The sequence below is a fragment of the Elephas maximus genome, chromosome 11 (assembly GCF_024166365.1).
Source record: "Elephas maximus indicus isolate mEleMax1 chromosome 11, mEleMax1 primary haplotype, whole genome shotgun sequence".
NCBI lineage: Eukaryota > Metazoa > Chordata > Mammalia > Proboscidea > Elephantidae > Elephas > Elephas maximus.
This window is the reverse complement of record NC_064829.1, coordinates 87,149,496-87,162,025: the sequence shown is the minus strand read 5'-3', so window position 1 is coordinate 87,162,025 and position 12,530 is coordinate 87,149,496. Positions and strand designations below refer to the sequence as shown.

The following is a 12,530-nucleotide window of genomic DNA, read 5'->3' as shown; positions in this document are numbered from 1 at the left end:
CACAGTGGCTGGAACAATGGGCTGAAACATAACAATGATTGTGAGCATGGTGCAGGAACGGGCGGTATTTCATTCTGTGGTACGTAGGGTCCATATGAGTAGGAACCAACTCAACAGCACCTTACAATAACAACAGTTTCACCTTTAAAATAGAGATATACAAAATTGAACTAGGTACCTTCAGATTTTGAATTTTTAAAAAGAGGAACATTATTTTCAATTAATACATCTGATTTTCAAAAAGTAGCCACTGTCTTGGCTCTTTGCTCTCAAATATTCTGACAGTGTTAAGTCCTGTAGCGATTTCATTTTAAAAGGTTTTAAGTAGCATATAATAAACTCATTGCCTTCAAGTGGGTTCCAACACATAGCGACCCTACAGGACAGAGCAGAACTGCCCCATTGGGTTTCCAAAAAATGGCTGGTGGGCTTGAACTACCAGCCTTTTGGTTAGCAGCAGAGTTCTTAACCACGGTGCCACCAAGCCTCCACAGCATGTAATAAACCAAAAAAACTCAATCAAGTCTATTCCGACTCAAAGTGACCCCATAAGGTTTCCAAGGCTACAAATCTCTATGGAGGCAGACTGCCACGACTTTCTCCCGAGGTGCCGCTGGTGGTTTTGAACCATGGACCTTTTGGTGAGCAGTCCATGGATTCAACCGCTGTACCACCAGGACTGTAGAAAAACCGTTGCCATGGAGTTGATTCCAACTGATAGTGATCCAATAGGACAGAGTAGAACTGCCCCATTGAGTTTCCAAGGAGCAGCTGGTGGAGTAGAACTGTCAACCTTTTGGTTAGCAGCCGTAGCTCGTTACCACTGCACCACCAGGGCGCTACCAGGGCTCCACCAGGACTATTGTTGGTATTAAAAAATCACTATCTTGATGATTTAGGAATTTTCCTGATGCTCCCACCTGCCCTTCACTGAAACAAGCCCCTCCCTTGGTCTTTTGGGCTCCATCCACTAGACCCTAGGCGCGGGAAGATTGGGGCCCTTGCCTACCACCGGTAGCTCTCTGATTGGGCTCTGCCTAGTTACTGACAGACTGGGCTCCACCTCGCCCCCAACAATGTCCCTCCTGAGCGCCCCCCACCGGGTGCACAGCATCCGAAAGGAGACTCTGACAGAACACCGTGTGCATCGCCATGCTTCAAAAACCCTCCTAAGCCCTCATAAACAGCCGGAGGCGTTCAATTGTCAACCTAGGTGACTCCAGATCTCCTCAACCCAAGAGACTCTAAATCCCGTCAGTCTGAGACCTCAAATCCCTTCAGCGCCAGAGACACCAAATCCTTTACCCTGAGGAGTCCTGAATGCCGTCATCCCTTGTTGTTGTTAGGTGCTGTCAAGTCGGTTCTGACTCATGGTGATCTTATGCACAACATAAGGAAACACCGCCCGGTCCTGAGCCATCCTTACAATCATTGTTATGCTTGAGCCCATTGTTGCAGCCACTGTGTCAGTCCATCTCGTTGAGGGTCTTCCTCTTTTCCACTGACCCTGTGCTCTGCCAAGTGTGATGTCCTTCTCCAGGGACTGATCCTTCCTGACAACATGTCCAAAGTATGTAAGATGCAGTCTTCCCATCCTTGCTTCTAAGGAGCATTCTGGTTGTACTTCTAAGACAGATTTGTTCGTTCTTTTGGCAGTCCGTGGTACATTCAATATTCTTCGCCAACACCACCAGTCAGAGGCGTCAATTCTTCTTCAGTCTTCCTTATTCATTGTCCAGCTTTCACATGTGTATGATGTGACTGAAAATATCGTGGCTTGGGTCAGGCACACCTTAGCCTTCAAGGTGAGTTCTTTGCTTCTCAACACTTTAAAAAGATCCTTTGCAGCAGATTTGCCCAATGAAGTGCATCTTTTGATTTCTTGACTGCTGCTTCCATGGGCGTTGATTGTGGATCCAAGTGAAATGAAATCCTTCACAGCTTCAATCGTTTCTCCGTTTATGATGACTTTGCTTATTGGTCCAGTCGTGGGGATTTTTTTTCTTTATGTTGAAGTGTAATCCATACTGAAGGCTGTGGTCTTTGATCTTCATTAGTAAGTGCTTTAAGTCCTCTTCACCTTCAGCAAGCAAGGTTGTGTCATCTGAATAACACAGGCTGTTAATGAATCTTCCTCCAATCCTGATGCCCCTTTCTTCTTCATTTAGGCCAGCTTCTTGGACTATTTACTCCGCATACAGATTGAATAAGTATGGTGAAAGGATACAACCCTGACACACACCTTTCTTGACTTTAAACCACACAGTATTCCCTTGTTCTGTTCAAAAAACTGCCTCTAGATCTATGTACGGGTTCCTCTTGAGCACAATTAAAAACCTGAAAACAAACCCAGTGCCATTGAGTTGATTCCGATTCATAGCGACCCTATAGGACACAGTAGAACTGCCCCATAGAGATTCCAAGGAGCACCTGGCGGATTTGAACTGCCAACCATATGGTTAGCAGCCTTTGCACTTAACCACTAGGCCACCAGGTTTTCCGAGCACAATTAAGTGTTCTGGAATTACCATTCTTCACAATGTTATCCATAATTTGTTATGATCCACATCCCTAGACCCTCAAATAGCCAGAGCCTGGAGAACTCCAGTTGCCCTCAGCCTGTTGTTGTTGTGTGCTGTCAAGTCCGTTCCAACTCCTAAATCCCTCACCAAAAACAACAAACAAAAAATACCAAACCCACTGTTGTGGAGGTGGTTCTGACTCATAGAGACCTTATAGGACAGAGTAGAACTGCCCCACAGGGTTTCAAGAAGTAGCTAGTGGATTGGAACTGCTGACCTCTTGGTTAGCAGCTGTAGCTCTTAACCACTGCACCACCAGGGCTCCCTCTCACCCATGTCGTTGTTGTTAGGTGTGGTCAAGTCAGTTCCGACTCACAGCGACCCTGTGTACCACAGAACGAAACACTGCCCCGTCCTCCCCCATGCTCACAATCATGCTTGAGCCCGTTGTTGCAGCCACTGTGTCAATCCATCTGGTTAAGGGTTTTCCTCTTCTCTGCTGACCCTGTACTTTACCAAGCATGGTGTCCTTCTCCAGGGACTGATCCCTCCTGACAACATGTTCAAAGTATGTGAGACACAGTCTCGCCATTCCTGCTTCTAAGGAGCAGTCCAGTTGTACTTCTTCCAAGACAGTTTTGTTATTCTTTTGACAGTCCATGTTATATTCAATATTCTTTGCCAACACCACCTATAAAAAAACCTATAGGGACCCCAAATTTCCACAGCTTCAGAGATTCTATATCCCCATCTTCCTGGGAACTCTTAATCTCCTCAGCTTTAAACCAAAAAACCAAATCTGTTGCTTTTGAGTCGATTCTGACTCATAGTGACCTCATAGGACAGAGTAGAACAGCCCCATAGGATTTCCAAGGCCGTAATCTTGATGGAAACCCTGGTGGTGTAGTGGTTAAGTGCTATGGCTGCTGGCCAAGAGGTCGGCAGTTCGAATCCGCCAGGCGCTCCTTGGAAACTATGCGGCAGTTCTACTCTGTCCTGTAGGGTCGCCATGAGTCGCAATCGGCTTGATGGCAGTGGAAAAGAAAGAAAGAATCTTGATGGATTACACAATCAATGCTCGTGGAAGCAGCAGTCAGGAAATCAAACGATACATTGCATTGGGCAAATCTGCTGCAAAAGACCTCTTTAAAGTGTTAAAAAGCAAAGATGTCACCTCGAAGACTAAGGTGCGCCTGACCCAAGCCACGATGTTTTCAATCACCTGATATGCATGAGAAAACTGGACAATGAATAAGGAAGACCGAAGAAGAATTGATGCCTTTGAATTACGGCATTGGACAAGAATATTGAATATACTATGGACCACCAAAAGAATGAACAAATCTGTTTTGGAAGAAGTACAGCCAGAATGTTCCTTTGAAGTAAGGATGGTCAGACTTTGTCTCACATACTTTGGGCAGTTTCAGGAGGATCGTTCCCTGGAGAAGGACATCATGCTTGGTAAATTACAAGGTCTGAGAAAAAGAGAAAGACCCTCAATGAGATGGATTGACACAGTGGCTGCAACAATGGGCTCAAGCATAGCAATGGTTGTGAGGATAGCACAGGACTGGACAGTGTTTTGTTCTGTTGTACACAGGGTTGCTATGAGTCAGAACTGACTCAGTGGCACCTAAAAACAATAGTCTTGATGGAAGGTGTCTACCACATCTTTTTCCCAGGGCTGGTGCATTTGAACTGCTGATCTTTTGGGTAGTAGCCAGAGCTTTAACCACTAGCCGCCAGGGCTCCTCCTCAGCCTTAAAGATCCCAAATAAGCTCATTGTTAGATACCCGAAGTCTCCTTAATGAGACCCCAAATCCCCTCAGCCTACAAGACTCTAGATCTCCTGAGTGAGCCTGAGGGACCCTCCAATCGCCTTAACCTGGGAGATCCCAAATCCGCTCAGCCTAAGTACCCCAAATCTCTTCAGTCTGGAAAGACCCCAAATCCCCTTCTCCCAAGAGACTCCAAATCCTTGACCCCAAGGGACCCCAAATTTCCACAGCATCAGGACCACAAATCTTCTCATCCTGAGGGACCCCAAAATCTCAGCCTGGGTGACACAAGGTCCCCTCGGTCTAGGAGACTCCAAGTCCCCTCATCCTGAGAGATCCTTAAATTCCCTCACCCTGAGGGACCCCAAGTCCCCTCAGTCTGAGAGGCCTCACATACCCTGAGGCTGAGAGCTCGCTGCTGTTAGACATCTAGCCTGCTTTATTCTCAGATTTTTCCAGAATCCCCAGGTGGAGACCCCAGATGATTCTCTGAGAAACGCCGTTTCCTCTCACTGGAGCAGGACTCCAAGGCCCCAGTCTGACCCCTTCTGACCGAGTTGCAACAATGTAATGTGTTGGGGCCTGTCCTCTCCTTGAGGATCCTCAAACCGCCAGCACCTTGACCTCCGCAGCCTTCATGCTCTCTCTTCCCAGCTCCGGACAGACCTGCACACGGTCAGTAGTCCTGGCAGTTGCCTCTCCTAGAACATTTTCTTTCCACAGGTGTTGTGGCCTTGGGCTAGGACACTCAGGACCTGGTGGCAGTGCCGGCACCGTAATCCCTGCCAAGGCTGTGGAGGAGAGACCTGTGGGAGACTTGCGGAGCATGTGATGGATGCCCACAGTGAGAACAGAGGTGGTTCACCTGGAGGGTAAGGGAGGGTTCCATAGAGAGGGTGAGGAGGGGATGGTCCATAGGGAGAATGTGGTGGACGACTGCAGTGAGGGTGAGGGTGGGGATCGTCCGTGGGGAGGGTGGGAGAGGGTGTGGTCCATGGGGAGTGTAGGAGGGTCCTTGGGAGGGTAGGGGGCAGGAGTTCACTGGAAGGGCAGGGGAGAGGTCCATGGTGGTGGCAGGGGAGGGGTCCATGGTGGTGGCAGGGGGAGAGGTTCCATGAGAAGGAATGGGCTGGGGCTATGGGAGAATCAGGACACTGGCATCAGCACCTGCTCTGTTTGGAGAGTGCTAGAAGGTGCCCAGTGTCTGCTCAGTTCATCAGGATGCCCTTCAGAGGGAGGGAGGGTCATTGTCCCCCAGGTGCTCCCTGCTCAGGTGGAGGAACAGGCTGGCTGGATGTGTGCTGTGTACTAGTGAGTCATTTCAGGAATGTGTCATTTCTCTAGGCCAAGGATGCCTTGAAAGACATTTCCATATACTTCTCCAAGTAAGAAGGAAGAGATGGGAGAGGGGAGAAATTCCCTACAGGAACATGAAAAGGAACGATGAGGGGCTGATTACTGTAGATAATGGGAGGTGCTGGTTCTCTTGTGTCTGTGCCCCATCCACTGAGCCTCCCAACTTTTCCCTTTGAAGACAAACATTTCGTTTCTTTCCAGAACTCAGAGCTGCTTGCCCAGCTTTCATGTGTCACCACAGGCAGGCCATCAAAGCCCAGATGTATGAAGCTGAGAATTTGATGAGGAATAGACACCTAAGCAGCAAGGTGAGGCCAACAGAAATTTGAGGGGTCAGGTCGCAGTCATTCCTCAGGAGTTAAAAAGGAAAGGGCTTGTTCAATCAAAGATGTAAATGTTCAGCAAACAAACAAGATGCAAAAGGTTGCATACAATAAGAGGCCATTCACCCAAAGTTTTAAAATGTGCAATATAATGTTGCTGTTCTGTGCCCTTCAGTAGCCTGAGCTCTTAAGCACTTCACCATCAAGGAAATGGCTAACGCGATTGTGGAGGCTGAAATGTCCTATGTCTGTGGGTCAGGATAGAGGCTTCCCCTGCTTCATGTAGCTTCAGGGGCTGGCGAACCCAAGATTGGCAGGTCAGAGAGCAGGGCTCTTGCTCACAGGCTGTGAAGATAGATGAATCCCAGTCAGCAGGCAAGACCACAGGTAAGCTGCTAGCTCAAGTCTCAAGAACCAGAGGTCAGATGAACAGGAGCCAGCTGCAGGATCCAGAACAAGCAAAAGCCCACAAGCCTTGCCAGAATATCCACTTATATTCAGTGCAGGCCCCATACCCAAGGAAACTCCCTTTCAACTGATTGGCTATTCACAGCAGATCCCATTATGGAGATAATCACGTCATATCACATCTCATCATGGAAGTGATCCCAACATCATATGACTGTCAAACCACAGAATCATGGCCCAGCCAAGCTGACACACAACCTTAACACAGTCCACCCTTGGCACCTGTATACATCTTCTTAAAGTATACGTAATCTCTGAATAAAGACAATTATAAAGTCATACTTGCACTTAACATGATACAACAAATACACATGCAAAGTAGAAATACCCGTAATAATTACAGTCCTCATTTCTGCAACTGGTCACATGATTGTATCTGGTATTTAAAGCTACCTTATTCCACCACCTATTCCATATTCCCTTTGCCCTCAGCAAGCACCTCAGCTGGTCGTGGTTCTTTGCCTGGTGGGGTGACCCAAACCCTCATTCCCGAAGGGTCTGGCCCATTAATACTCATGTCTGAATTGGGTTCCTGTAGTTTTCCACTGACTTTAATCACAGGGGATGATAGTACTAAGAGACATCCTAAGGGATCTCTTATGTTCCAGACATACTCTTCTTTACCTCCATTATGTAATATCAATCTGATGTCCTCTTGGTAATCAGGATCAATCATACCAGCCAATACAGTAACTCCCTTCTCTGCCTGTTGATCCAGAGGCATAAGGAGCCCAAAGTGGCCAGGTGGCATTCTTAGTTTCCAGTTCAGTGGAATCAGTGAAGTGTCTCCAGGTGGGAGCACTTCTGTCTTTGGAAATAAGACCTCTAGACCCACAGAGCATAAGGTTGTGTGGGGACAGGATGCAAAAATCTTGTGAGGTGGGTCACTAGGGGTAATAGTGAGTGGTGCCACACCCATTTCCACCCCTTGATTCCTGGACCCATGAGTCCTGGCTATGGGAGAAACAGCACCATATATTAGATGCTGGTTTAGAGCATATACAGCCTCCTGGAGAACACTGCCCCAACACTGCAAGGCATTGTCACCTAGCTGGCACCACAACTGTGTCTTTAAAAGGCCATTCCATTGTTGTATCAAGCCAGCTGATTCAGGATAAGGGAGAAGATGGTAAGACCAGTGAGTTCCATGAGCATGGGCCCATTGCCTCACCTCATTTGCTGTGAAGTGAGTCCCTTGATCTGAGGTGATGCTGTGTGGGATAAGGTATTCTGTAAGTCAATGGATGGTAGTAGTGGCAGAAACATTGTGTGCAGGGAAGTCAAATCCATATCCAGAGTAAGTGTCTATTCCAGTAAGAACAAAACACCTTTCCATGATGGAAGTAGCCCAATGTAATCAACTTGCCACCAGGTTGCTGGCTGATCACCTTGAAGGATGGTGCCATGTTGGGGACCCTGTTGGCTTCAGCTGCTGGCAGATTGGGCACTCAGCAGTGGCTGTAGCCAAGTTGGCCTTGGTGATTGGAAGTCCATGTTCCTGAGCCCATGCATAACCTCCCTCCCTGCCACCATGGCCCACTTTGTTCATGAGCCCATTGAGCAGGAACTGGAGTAGCTGGGGAAAGAGGATGACTGGCTTCCATAGAACGCATCATCCTAGCCACAGGATTGTTAAAATCATCCTCTGCTGAGGTCGGCCTTTGGTGAGCATTCACATGAGACACAGAAATCTTCATTTCTTTGGTCCATTCAGAGAGGTCTACCCACATACCTCTTCTCCATGCCTCCTTGTCACCAATTTTCTAATCACGTTCCTTCCAATTCCCTAACCATCCAGGCAAACCATTGGGCACAGCCCATGGATCAGTATACAATCACACATCTGGCCATTTCTCCTTCCAAGCAAAGTCGACGACCAAGTCTACTGCTCAAAGTTATGCCCATTGGGAGGATTTCCCTTCACCACTGTCCTCAGGGATGTCCCAGAAAGGGGCTATAGTTCTGCTGCTGTTCACTTTAGAGTGGTGCCTGCATATTGCACAGAACCTTCTGTAAATGCAGCATGAGTTTTCTCTTCCTCAGTCAACTGATCATAAGGAACTCCCCATGAGGCCAGAGGTGCAGACTGGGTGATGAAAGGTAATATGACCATTTGGGCCACTTCCTCATGTAACTTACTTGTGCCTTCAGGTCCTGCTTGGGCCCAATCTCACATATACCACTTCTATTTAATGATGGAGTGCTGCTGTACATGTCCAACTTTATGACTGTGGGTAGACAACACCCAGTTTATGATGGGCAGCTCAGGCTGCATGATGACTTGGTGTCCCATGATTAAGCGTTCAGTCTCTACTAAGGTCCAGTAACAAGATAAAAGCTGTTTCTCAAAAGGGGAGTAGTTATCTGCAGAGGGTGGCAGCGTTTTGATCCAGAATCCTAAGGGTCTGTACTGTGATTCACCAATAGGGGCCTGCCAAAGACTCCAAATAGTGTCTCTATCTGCCACTGCCACTTCAAGTACCATTGGATCAGCTCAATCATATGGCCCAAGTGGCAGAGCAGTTTGCACAGCTGCCTGAACCTGTTGCAGAGCCTTCTCTTGTCCTGGGCCCCACTGAAAACTAGCAGCGTTTTCAGTCACTTGATAAATAGTCACTTGAGTAGCACACCCAAATGAGGAATATATTGTTTCCAAAATACAAAAAGTCTCCATAAGCATTGTGCCTCCTTTTTAGTTGTGGAAGGAACCAGATGCAATAACGTATCCTTCACTTTAGAACGAATATCTAGACACACCCTACACCACTGGACTCCTAGAAATTTCACTGAGGTGGAAGGCGCCTGAATTTTTGTGAGATTAATTTCTGCCCCTCTAGCACACAAATCCCCCATGTGTCTGTCAGTTTGTCGTACTGTGTGGGCTTGCGTGTTGCTGTGATGCTGGAAGCTATGCCACCAGTATTCAGATACCAGCAGGGTCACCCATGGACGACAGGTTTCAGCTGAGCTTCCAGAATAAGACAGACTAGGAAGAAGGACCTGGCAGTCTACTTCTGAAAAGCATTAGCCAGTGAAAACCTTATGAATAGCAGTGGAATATTGTCTGATATAGTGCTGGAAGAGGAGCCCCCCAGGTTGGAAGGCACTCAAAAGATGATTGGGGAAGAGCTGCCTCCTCAAAGTAGAGTCGACCTTAATGACGTGGATGGAGTAAAACTTTCAGGACCTTCATTTGCTGATGTGGCACAACTCAAAATGAGAAGAAACAGCTGCAAACATCCATTAATAATCGGAACCTGGAATGTATGAAGTATGAATCTAGAAAAATTGGAAATCATCAAAAATGAAATGGAACACATAAACATCGATATCCTAGGCATTAGTGAGTTGAAATGGCCTGGTGTTGGCCATTTTGAATCAGACAATCATATAGTCTACTATGCTGGGAATGACAACTCGAAGAGGAATGGTGTTGCATTCATCATCAAAAAGAACGTTTCAAGATCTATCCTGAAGTACAACGCTGTCAGTGATAGGATAATATCTATATGCCTACAAGGAAGACCAGTTAATAAGACTATTATTCAAATTTACGCACCAACTACTAGGGCCAAAGATGAAGAAATAGAAGATTTTTATCAGCTGCTGCAGTCTGAAGTTGATTGAACATGCAATCAAGATGCATTGATAATTACTGGCGATTGGAAAGCGAAAGTTGGAAACAAAGAAGAAGGATCAGTAGTTGGGAAATATGGCCTTGGTGATAGAAACAATGCCGGAAATAAAATGATAGAATTTTGCAAGACCAACGACTTCTTCATTGCAAATACCTTCTTTCACCAACATAAACAGTGACTATACACATGGACCTCACCAGATGGAACACACAGAAATCAAATTGACTACATCTGTGGAAAGAGACGATGGAGAAGCTCAATATCATCAGTCAGAACAAGGCCAGGGGCCGACTGTGGAACAGACCATCAATTGCTCATATGCAAGGTCACACTGAAACTGAAGAAAATCAGAGCAAGTTCACGAGAGCCAAAATATGACCTTGAATATATCCTACCTGAATTTAGAGACCATCTCAAGAATAGATTTGATGCATTGAACACTAGTGACCGAAGACCAGACAAGTTGTGGAATGACATCAAGGACATCATCCATGAAGAAAGCAAGAGGTCACTGAAAAGACAGGAAAGAAAGAAAAGACCAACGTGGATGTCAGAGGAGACTCTGAAACTTGCTCTTGACCGTTGAGCAGCTAAAGCAAAAGGAAGAATTGATGAAGTAAAAGAACTGAACAGAAGATTTCAAAGGGCCTCTCGAGAAGACAAAATAAAGTATTATAATGACATGTGCAAAGAGCTAGAGATGGAAAACCAAAAGGGAAGAACACGCTCAGCATTTCTTGAGCTGAAAGAACTGAAGAAAAAATTTAAGCCTCGAGTTGCAATAGTGAAGGATTCCATGGGGAAAATATTAAACGATGCAGGAAGTATCAAAAGAAGATGGAAGGAATACACAGAGTCATTATACCAAAAAGAATTAGTCAATATTCAACCATTTCAAGAGGTGGCATGTGATCAGGAACTGATGGTACTGAAGGAGGAAGTCCAAGCTGCTCTGAAGGCATTGGCAAAAAACAAGGCTCCAGGCATTGATGGAATATCAATCGAGATGTTTCAACAAACAGATGCAGCGCTGGAGGTGCTCACTCGTCTATGCCAAGAAATATGGAAGACAGCTTCCTGGCCAACTGATTGGAAGAGATCTATATTTATGCCTATTCCCAAGAAAGGTGATCCAACTGAATGTGGAAATTATAGAACAATATCATTAATATCACATGCATCAAAATTCTGCTGAAGATCATTCAAAAACGGCTGCAGCAGTATATTGACAGGGAACTGCCAGAAATTCAGGCCAGTTTCAGAAGAGGACGTGGAACCAGGGATATCATTGCTGATGTCAGATGGATCTTGGCTGAAAGCAGAGAATACCAGAATGATGTTTACCTGTGTTTTATTGATTATGCAAAGCCATTTGACTCTGTGGATCATAACAAACTATGGATAACACTGCAAAGAATGGGAATTCCAGAACATTTAATTGTGCTCATGAGGAACCTTTAAATAGATCAAGAGGCAGTTGTTCGGACAGAACACAGGGATACTGATTGGTTTAAAGTCAGGAAAGGTGTGCGCCAGGGTTGTATTCTTTCACCATACCTATTTGATCTGTATGCTGAACAAATAATCCGAGAAGCTGGACTATATGAAGAAGAACGGAGGAAGACTCATTAACAACCTGCGTCATGCAGATGACACAACCTTGCTTGCTGAAAGTGAAGAGGACTTGAAGCACTTACTGATGAAGATCAAAGACCACAGCCTTCAGTATGGATTACACCTCAACATAAAGAAAACAAAAATCCTCACAACTGGACCAATGAGCAATATGATAAATGGAGAAAAGATTGAAGTTGTCAAGGATTTCATTTTACTTGGATCCACAATCAACAGCCATGGAAGCAGCAGTCAAGAAATCAAAAGATGCGTTGCATTGGGCAAATCTGCTGCAAAGGACCTCTTCAAAATGTTGAAAAGCAAAGATGTCACCCTGAAGACTAAGGTGTGCCTGACCGAAGCCGTGGTATTTTCAATCGCACCATATGCAGGTGAAAGCTGGACAATAAATAAGGAAGACTGAAGAAGAGTTGAAGCCTTTGAATTGTGGTGTTGGAGAAGAATATTGGATATACCATGGGCTGCCAAAAGAATGAACAAATCTGTCTCAGAAGAAGTACAGCCAGAATGCTCCTTAGAAGCAAGGGTGGGGAGACTGCGTCTTACATACTTTGGACATGTTGTCAGGAGGGATCTCTCCCTGGAGAAGGACATCATGCTTGGCAGAGTACAGGATCAGCAGAAAAGAGGAAGACCCTCAACAAGGTGGACTGACACAGTGGCTCCAGCAATGGGCTCAAGCATAACAACGACTGTAAGGATGGCGCAGGACCGGGCAGTGTTTCGTTCTGTTGTGCATAGGGTCTCTATGAGTCAGAACTGACTCGGTGGCACCTAACAACAACAACAGCACACAAATGTTTTACCAG

General features: G+C 46.0%; 1 protein-coding gene across 3 annotated transcripts in view; it reads left to right on the top strand.

Annotated features, from left to right (window-relative positions):
* Positions 1 to 8,552, top strand: part of LOC126086076 (putative CENPB DNA-binding domain-containing protein 1) — an 82,047-nt gene extending 73,495 nt beyond the window's left edge. For 2 of the 3 annotated variants that reach the window (XR_007519409.1, XR_007519408.1), the window contains 2 exons: positions 5,025 to 5,173; positions 5,859 to 8,552. The gene's annotated coding sequence lies outside the window, so the exon portion shown is untranslated. Of the gene's footprint in view, positions 1 to 1,656; positions 1,806 to 5,024; positions 5,174 to 5,858 lie in introns of all 3 variants that reach the window. The other variant, XR_007519407.1, reaches the window with a different exon arrangement.
* The last annotated feature ends 3,978 nt before the right edge of the window (positions 8,553 to 12,530 follow it).